Source organism: Egretta garzetta, unplaced genomic scaffold (assembly GCF_000687185.1).
Source record: "Egretta garzetta isolate BGI_Z169 unplaced genomic scaffold, ASM68718v1 scaffold593, whole genome shotgun sequence".
In the NCBI taxonomy this organism is placed as follows: Eukaryota; Metazoa; Chordata; class Aves; order Pelecaniformes; family Ardeidae; genus Egretta; species Egretta garzetta.
This window is the reverse complement of record NW_009259106.1, coordinates 898,909-907,513: the sequence shown is the minus strand read 5'-3', so window position 1 is coordinate 907,513 and position 8,605 is coordinate 898,909.

Here is an 8,605-nt window from a genome sequence, read left to right as displayed (position 1 = left end):
CCCTTGTCTTGTCACTGCTGGCCCTACTAAAAAGATTTTCCCCATCTTTCCTATAGGCCCCCTTTAGGTATCGAAAGGCCATAATCAGGTCTCACCGCAGCCTTCCCTTCTCCAGGCCCAACTCCCTCAGCCTGTCCTCATAGGAGAGGTGCTCCAGCCCTCGGATCATTTTTGTGGCCCTCCTCTGGACCCGCTCCAACACTTCCGTGTCCTTCTTGTGCTGAGGGCTCCAGAGCTGGATGCAGTACTCTAGGTGAGGTCTCCCCAGAGCAGAGTAGAGGGCCAGAATCACCTCCCTCGACCTGCTGGCCACGCTTTTCCTGATGCAGCCCAGGGTACGGTTGGCCTTCTGGGCTGCCAGCACACATTGCCGGCTCATGTCCAGCTTTTCATGCACCAGCACCCCCAAGTCCCTCTCGGCAGGGCTGCTCTCGATCCTTTCTTCCCCCAGCCTGTATTGATACTGGGGGTTACCCCATCCCAGGTGCAGGACCTTGCACTTGGCCTTGTTGAACCTCATGAGGTTCACACAGGCCCACCTCTCCAGCCTGTCCAGGTCTCTCTGGATGACATCCCGTCCTTCTGGTGTGTCAACCGCACCACTCAGTAGCTTGAGTCTTCTAAGAATATTCAGTGTTTTAGTTAAATAGCTTTCTGAAATGTTAACCTCTAGTTTTTCTTTAAAAAAAAAATTCAAACATGGGCAAATGTATTCAATTCATAAATGTTATTCTTTTTTTTCTGTGTAATTTTCAGTGCTCTTCAGAACTGGTATTTTTGAAAATGCATAGTTTCCTGAAAAAAGAAGGCCCTGCTCAAGCAATGGTATGAGTTTTACGTCTGTTGAAAGAACTTGGATGGGAGAGGCAGAGAGTGTTTCTTTTGTCAAGAAAAAAAGAACACAGTGCCTAGAAACTGGATAAAGAGAGGCCGAACTCTGACATAAAGCGGAGCTTGTCCACAGACAGCTGGGGATAATCTACCGCTGCAAGGTGCAGGATACAGTATAATCTGTATGTTCAGTATAGAAATGATACATAACCTTATAGAGAAGATTTAGGCAAGTGGGGATAAAACCAAAAAAAGTATACTTAAAATATATATGTGAATTTTTCCTGTTCTGGAAAAAAAGAAACTCAAAACAGGCTCCTGTAGCACCCTACAGCTGTACCAACCTGCATCACATGGCTCTGAATCAGGATTGCTGTTCACCGCTTTTGCATTTTCATAGCCAGTCATAGTGTGGCAATACACACCTTCTGGACCAATCTTATGAATTTGCTCTTTTTTTCTCCCCCCTTTTGCGGGAATTGTCTTTTCTGTAAAGTAAATATATAGGATTCATAACAAAATTCCCTTCCAGAGTTTGGAGACAGTAGCTTGTGCCATCCTGGTTTTCTGCAAGTCACGCTATTAACTGTGTGTGGTCGGGCAAGAGTGGTTACCAGACCTCTTATGGGGAGCTAGAAAAAGATAATGACTTCTAGTAGAATCTCATCTTAAACTGTGCTCTTGAAAATCAAAACCTATGAGGAATCATTAAAAAATAAAACTGTTGAAATAAGGTATGCATTTTGTATAATAAAATGTTACTTGATCTGGCACACGCAATAGTTAATTCTTTCCCCAGATGCTAATCGCTTCTGATAATTTTTGAAGGAAAATATTCACTGTGATAGATAAACTAAAAATTTATGTAAGCAATCATCTAAAAATACCTTTCTCATCTTTAATAACTACTTCCTACCTCATTAAGCCAGCTGATTGGGTATTATTATGATTTACTACTTTAATGCTCAAACGTTGGAAGGACATATAGCAGTAGGGGCTTCTGTACATCACAAGAAGATGAAGTCTTCAGCTGCTCAGTTAAGTAGATGAGCAGGATGAAATGACAGCAAAGTATTTCTGCGAGGAGATGTGATATGGAACTAGATTTATTTAGAACGATTGACAGAGAAAATGGAATGTTGGGAATTAAGTTCCTTGAAAGCTCTCCAAGTACTACTGTCTGTATTTCAGGCGGCAAAATGGGTAACAGCTGTAAAGAATATTGGTTTGGACATTCCTATAATACTGGTGAAGATAGAGGAGGTGAGCAGTATATGAGATATGAGTGATTGTCACTCTAGCTATCGCAGTTGCCATTTATTATGGGTTGTGTTTAACGCTCATTGCCAGCAAATCATCAGCCGAAGTTTTGCCAGGGTAAGTCCCTTATGTTTAGGATCACAGCTATTTGCAGTTATGGGGGGATGACTGCACGATCCCTTGACTAGAGGCTTTCCATCAGTAAGTAGCTGTGCTACATTAAGTTCACATTCCTGTACTCAGTAAATCTGTGCCTCATTAGGGCTAACCTTGAAAACATATTCATGGTCACATAATGAACATATGCTAAAATAGGCGAGGCTATAAAAATGGTTTAATGCTTGTGGATATGCCTTTAGTTCCCTGCTTCAAACAGCTTTTCCTTTTCATAAATGTTACGCATTTCAAAGTAGATATTAGGAGGAATCATAGAAGTATTTCACTTCCATGTGTCTCAGGTCTGCTATTTCATGGGGGCCAATAACTGTGTGTATCAAAAAAAACCAACCAACCAAAAAAAAAAACCCCAAAAAACCCCAAAACAAACAAAACAAAAAAACCACCCGAAAACGACTTTGCTTGTATAAGGTCTTGGAGCTTCTCATGAGAAGGGAGGTGAAGGACCAGCTCATGTTGCTTATTAACTGTATTTTACTACTCCTGCAGCATAGGCCTTTAGCTGAATTTTCTTACCCTAATGAGTTCTGTCCAAATCAGTAGGTAGAATCTTTCCGTCTTTATCCCCCTCCCCCCCCCACCGCCCTTCTTTCTGACTTTGCTCACTTTTTGTCACCTTCCCCCAACATCCTGCTTTCTTCCCTTTCCCCAACAAAACAAACCTTAAGGCACAGCAAATAAAGTGTATTAAATGTAAATATGAGTAGATACAGTAAATTTCTAGGAGGCTGTATCACAGGACCAAAGTGGGTGACAGTTTGGAGTTGTCCATGCCATTCGTGGAGGTTCAAAACCTGAGACTGTGATTAGTGATGTATTAGGGCAGGAAAACCTTTACACTTGCTCCATCGTAACATGAAGCAAATTTTGGCTGTTTAGAGCTTTTTGCTGTTAGTCTTAATTCTCAGAGCAGTTTTCTGCATATTTATGAGCTAAACCCCAGTTACGTTTGCTGATAAATACTTCTCAAAAATACTTTTTTTTTTTCACCAGCAATTGTAATAATTTCCAAACAGATTGTTACAGGATAAATTAATTCTTGAAATGATTGGACATGGATCTTATTCTGCTGCTTATATAAATAAGTAACGAATGGGAGAGGGGATGAGACTATGAAAGGCAAAATGGGGGGAAGTTAAGACTGCACTGATATGTGGGGGAAAAAAAAACCAAACCAAAACACTCAGATAAATTATGCAAGGTCTTCAGTTTATTTTTATAAATGTCATTTACCTATTTTTAAATGCTGTTTCTGAGACTGCTTACTTTCTCTACTGAGTATATTAGATACAATTAAAAGTAAATTGCCTCTAAGAGAACAGGAGGAGAATTATTCAGTCACGGCTATTTAGACACTTCTGCAAAACTCGTGGATGTCATTGTACCACACTTATAGTGGAAACTCATAGCACTTACAGAATATGCAATACACAAAAAATACCCTTTCTATACAAACTGGTCAGTGGTGGCTGCTGGGAGCGAGATGCGTGCTTCTGTGGTGGTGTCAGTTTTACTTGTTTTCCAGGCTGGGAGATGCTGACTGCTCTGCGTGATGCTCTTGGCAGTTTTGAAAAGCTGTCTGTCTAAAAGGTGCTGTACAGAAAGAGGCGAATTTACTGTCTGGATGGCCTGAGCTGTTTATTTCCTCCCTGTTCCCAGTGCTCACTGGCTTGGGACTCATGAACTAAAATCCTGATAGACTCCATGGCAGTGCAGTCCTTAAGTGAGGAGTCGGACATACGGAGGGAAGCAAGAGATTTTGAGAGATGCTGAGATCCTAATTTCTATCCAGTTGGTCCGAAGACTGCTGATAACATAGTAGGAGTGGCCAGTGCCTGTGTTTAGACCAGAGTCATGGACAGAGGCTAAATGTGCGACAAATGTTTCTTGAAAATACTTTTATAGGGGTGGGCAATGGTGGGGTTGTTTTCTTTTAATGTGTAAGGTGCTGCATGGCAGCACTGGAAGTGAAGCGTTTGTTTTTTAGCAACAGATTAGGCAGTGATCATAGAAGCTTCTCTATGTTGCCTCTGTGGTACACCTGACTTCTCAGTAGAAGCAGCAGCAGTTCAGTGACCATGCTAACTTAAACATGGGCCTCACGCTGAAGTGTGAAGTAATACTAGTCCTAGTGGGGAAACCTGTTTAGCCAGAAGAATATAAAAACATTAGGTAATTTGCCAAAGCCTCTTGATGGCTTTGTTTTGTTCTGTTTTGGTTTTTTTTTTTAAAGAGGAAAGTTAAGAGGAAAGTCCTGTTCACAGGGATACTGGGCATAAGTTTCTTAATAGGTAAAATTTTGTCCACATATTTGTTGAAAAAGTACATCTAAATTGTACAAAACCACTTCATGTTGGCATGGTAAATGACTGCTCTTACAACACAAAACCAAACATTGCAGTGATTTTTGGGTAGTCTAGAAAAACAAAACAGACTGCAATGTAACAAAAAAAACTCCAACCACTTAAGAACAGAAGTATGGTAATTTGGCCGCTTAAATATCTGAACTGGTGTGGTTGTGAAAAGTTCGCTATGTTGCAAAATACTGGGAGGAGACAGGAGTGTTTTTTCTGTCATGCAACTGGGTGGTGTTTTTTTGTCCTCAGGAGTTCATCTCAGGCTTTGTATCACTTGCCTTAGAAGGCTGAGGCCATGTCAAAGAGATTTGGGAATTGCAACGTACAACTTGTTAGTTACATAACTTACATATTATATATAGAATCATAGAATCGCTTTGGTTGGAAAAGACCTTTGAGATCATTGAGTCCAACCTTTAACCTAACCCTGCCATCCCACCACTAAACCATGTCCCTAAGCACCTCATCTATCCTTCTTTTAAATACCTCCAGGGATAGGGACTCGACCACCTCCCTGGGCAGCCCATTCCAGAGCCTGACAACCCTTTCGGTGAAGAAGTTTTTCCTACTAAACCTGCCCTGGCACAGCTTCAAACCATTCCCCCTCATCCTATCATCTGTTACCAGGGAGAAGAGGCCGACTCCCACCTCACTACAGCCTCCTTTCAGGTAGTTGTAGAGGGCAATCAGGTCTCCCCTCAGCCTCCTCTTCTCCAGACTAAACAACCCCAGTTCCCTCATATGACTTGTGTTCCAGACCCCTCACCAGCTTGGTTGCTCTCCTCTGGACATGTTCCAGCAATGCAACATCTTTCTTGTAGTGAGGGGCCCAAAACTGAACACAGTATTCGAGGTGCGGCCTCACCAGCACCAAGTACAGGGGCACGATCACTTCCCTACTCCTGCTGGTCACACTATTTCTGATACAGGCCAGGATGCCATTGGCCTTCTTGGCCACCTGGGCACACTGCTGGCTCATATTCAGCCGGCTGTCAACCAGTACCCCCAGGTCCTTTTCCACCAGGCAGCTTTCCAGCCACTCTTCCCCGAGCCTGTAGCGCTGCATGGGGTTGTTGTGGTAGGTATGCTTTTCACAGGCAGTATAGGGAACAGTGTGAAAATACTGCTGGATCTTTGAGCCACGTGACTCTTTCATGTGTGACTCCTGGCAGAAATTTAAGAGACCACAGATTTGGGCACCAATGTGGTTAATGATTAGCGCTCAAGTTCCTTTGTAAATCTAGCCTCAAATCCAAACCCAAGAGGAATCTGAAATAGCTGATACAGGGGACCTGTTTTGTGACTTTATGCTTTGATTGGTGTTTTATGCTTTTGGATATGTTAAATATCCTTTCCTGTTTGAGGATATTGTGTTTTCACTGTTAATGGAGAAATGCTTACTTGAAAGCAGTATCTCAATTGTGTGGGAGAATGATTGAAATGTTTTAAGAAAAGAATAAAAAACTCTCTTAGGAAGAGTATTTTTAATGCCTGAATCCATTGTGCTTCAGGAAAGACTGCTGCATCCTTTTGTATATTGTGAACAGGTTCCAAATGTGTGTGTGCGTGGTCATATAGAGCCGTACAAGAATTACCAGCTTGTAAGTCCACATTAATAGTTAAGTCAGGCATAATAATGGCCAGTATTGGGCTAGCTTTTACAGATCTGGACGTGATGGATCAAGCAGGTCCATCAGATCATGTTCACCTATCAGCTACCATCCCCCAGAAAGGTGAGGTACACAATATGATGCTGATTTCTCCCTTGGCCTCTGCTAGCTCGTCTTGCTTTAATGGGAAATCAGTGTGAGTAAACTGGCTCAGACAAACTGGGCTTAGACTATCTGATCTCATGATTTAACCAGGCATCTGGAGGAAAAAGGCCAATGGCACTGTGGTCAATGAATGAACACGCGTCTTGTTTTAAACACTCAGTTAACAAACAAGAATTGAACAGAATCTTGTCTGAACTTCAGAAAAGGGTATTTTACTTTGTCAACTGTAACATGTTTTTTAAAAAAATACAGTGAAACTCATGCTTGCTCTGTGTCAGCAAAGTCCTGTAAGTATAGCAAAGATCAGCTTTTCTTTAACTTTCTTGCAAGGATGGGTCAGTTCTCTGGATGAGGACACAGGTCACAAATCTGTTAAAGTCATACTTACTAATACAGTTTTCATGTAAAATCTGCCTGTTGCGGTCCTCATACAATAAGATGCTCATAGTTATTCTCTCTGTGGCATACACATATTCAGAAAACATGCCATTTGCTAAGGGCAATTTTTTTCCTCTCTGTGTTGCCTTGCTCACTTGAAGAAAAAGCTGTACTTTCCCCTGTGAATCCTGACCTTAGGCTGGAGACCAAAAGTCGTGGTCAGAGACTATTCTGAGTCACAGTCTCAGCTCTCTATGCCTTTTCTTATTCATCATTGGGACCTCGGGCTTTTCAGAATGTGGCATACTTTTCCAGAATATGGCATATTCTGAAATGTCATTGGATTACAAAATCGCATCTACTCTTTTGAAAACAGGACCAGCTTGCAATATAAATATACTTGCTAAAAGAAACTAATTTTGCATAACAGCTTTACTTAAAAGACTTTTTTTCTTACAGGTGTTCATCATTTTAGCAATGCCTAAATCTGCTTTTCTTTCTATATGTAAAGAATGATCCATAGAAAAAGAATCCTACGTGAATACAGGTAATGTTATTAAACTCTCTGCAGCTCCCCTGTATATGTTTATAATCTGAAATACTGAATAACAGCCTTCAAGTCAGAAGCAAGAACTCTACAAAGTTACGTTCCCACTGAGCCTCATAGAAACTCTGGTGTGATTTTTGACTCTTGACTCTTGTTACTTTGTGGAACCTTTTAATAATAATTTTTCTCAAAAAAAAAAAAATTCCACTAAGTGTACTCTTGTACACAATTTTGATGGGTTTTATTCTTGCTTCTCAGGTGAAAAAATGTATACAGTATATGTGACTTAAGACTCCACAGAAAGCCCTCCAGCATATCATCGGACATAAATGTTAACATAATATATCATCAGACATAAATGCTGTTAAAACACAGAGGTTTTTTGTATTAGTTTGTTTGCATGTGGAGGAATGGCTAGCAGAGCAAGGACATGTTAACGTAGAAATGATAACTCAGCAGGATCTCAAAAAGTATCGAAAACAACTAGTTTAGGAGCCAATCAGGGACAAGGACAGACTGTCCTTGTTTACAAGGATAAATCACAAAAGTATGCAGAGAATCCACGAAAACAGGGTATCCAGACGGAGCTTGACCGTTGCGCTATTAACCAATAAGGAGCTTAGCTTTTGCAATATGTATGAGCTAATTAAGACTGTTATAAGTTGTGTAATCACATGATAATAAACGAAGTTTGCTGATCACTCATATTGAGCGACTGCTTCTTCCCTCCGTTTCGGCGAATGGCACGACAAATTGGCGCCCGAACAGGGACCTCGGCGACCCGATAGCGGAGTCCGAGAGCCACGGTCGACGGAGAAGTTGGAGCGGTCCTGTAAGCAGCGCAGGAGGCGGAAGGGATTTTTCCCCGCGCCCGGGAGCACCTACAGAGGCTGTCCCGCCTGCCACGCGCCGCCGAAGTCTGCAAAGGCTGCAACAGCGCGCTGACTGAGGTATGAACAGACAAGCGGCGTATAATTTGCTCAAATGCTTCTTAGAGAAGCGGGGCATTGAGGGTATAGATCTGAAAAAGGAACTTCCTGACCTGTTAGATTATGGTGTACTCCGGGGGGTCTTTACCGATCCCATTACGGTTTTTGAAGAGGAGGAGCGGCGAAAGCTAAGAGATAAGTTGTTTAATGCTGTTATTGACGAAGAAAGGGCAGCAAAGAAATTGATGAAGCCATGGCGGGCAGTAACAGATACGTTAACCATGCATAAGGCTGAACAGCGCGTTGCTGCCGCCGCCGCTGAAAGGCTGAGTAGTACAGCCCCCCCCGCAG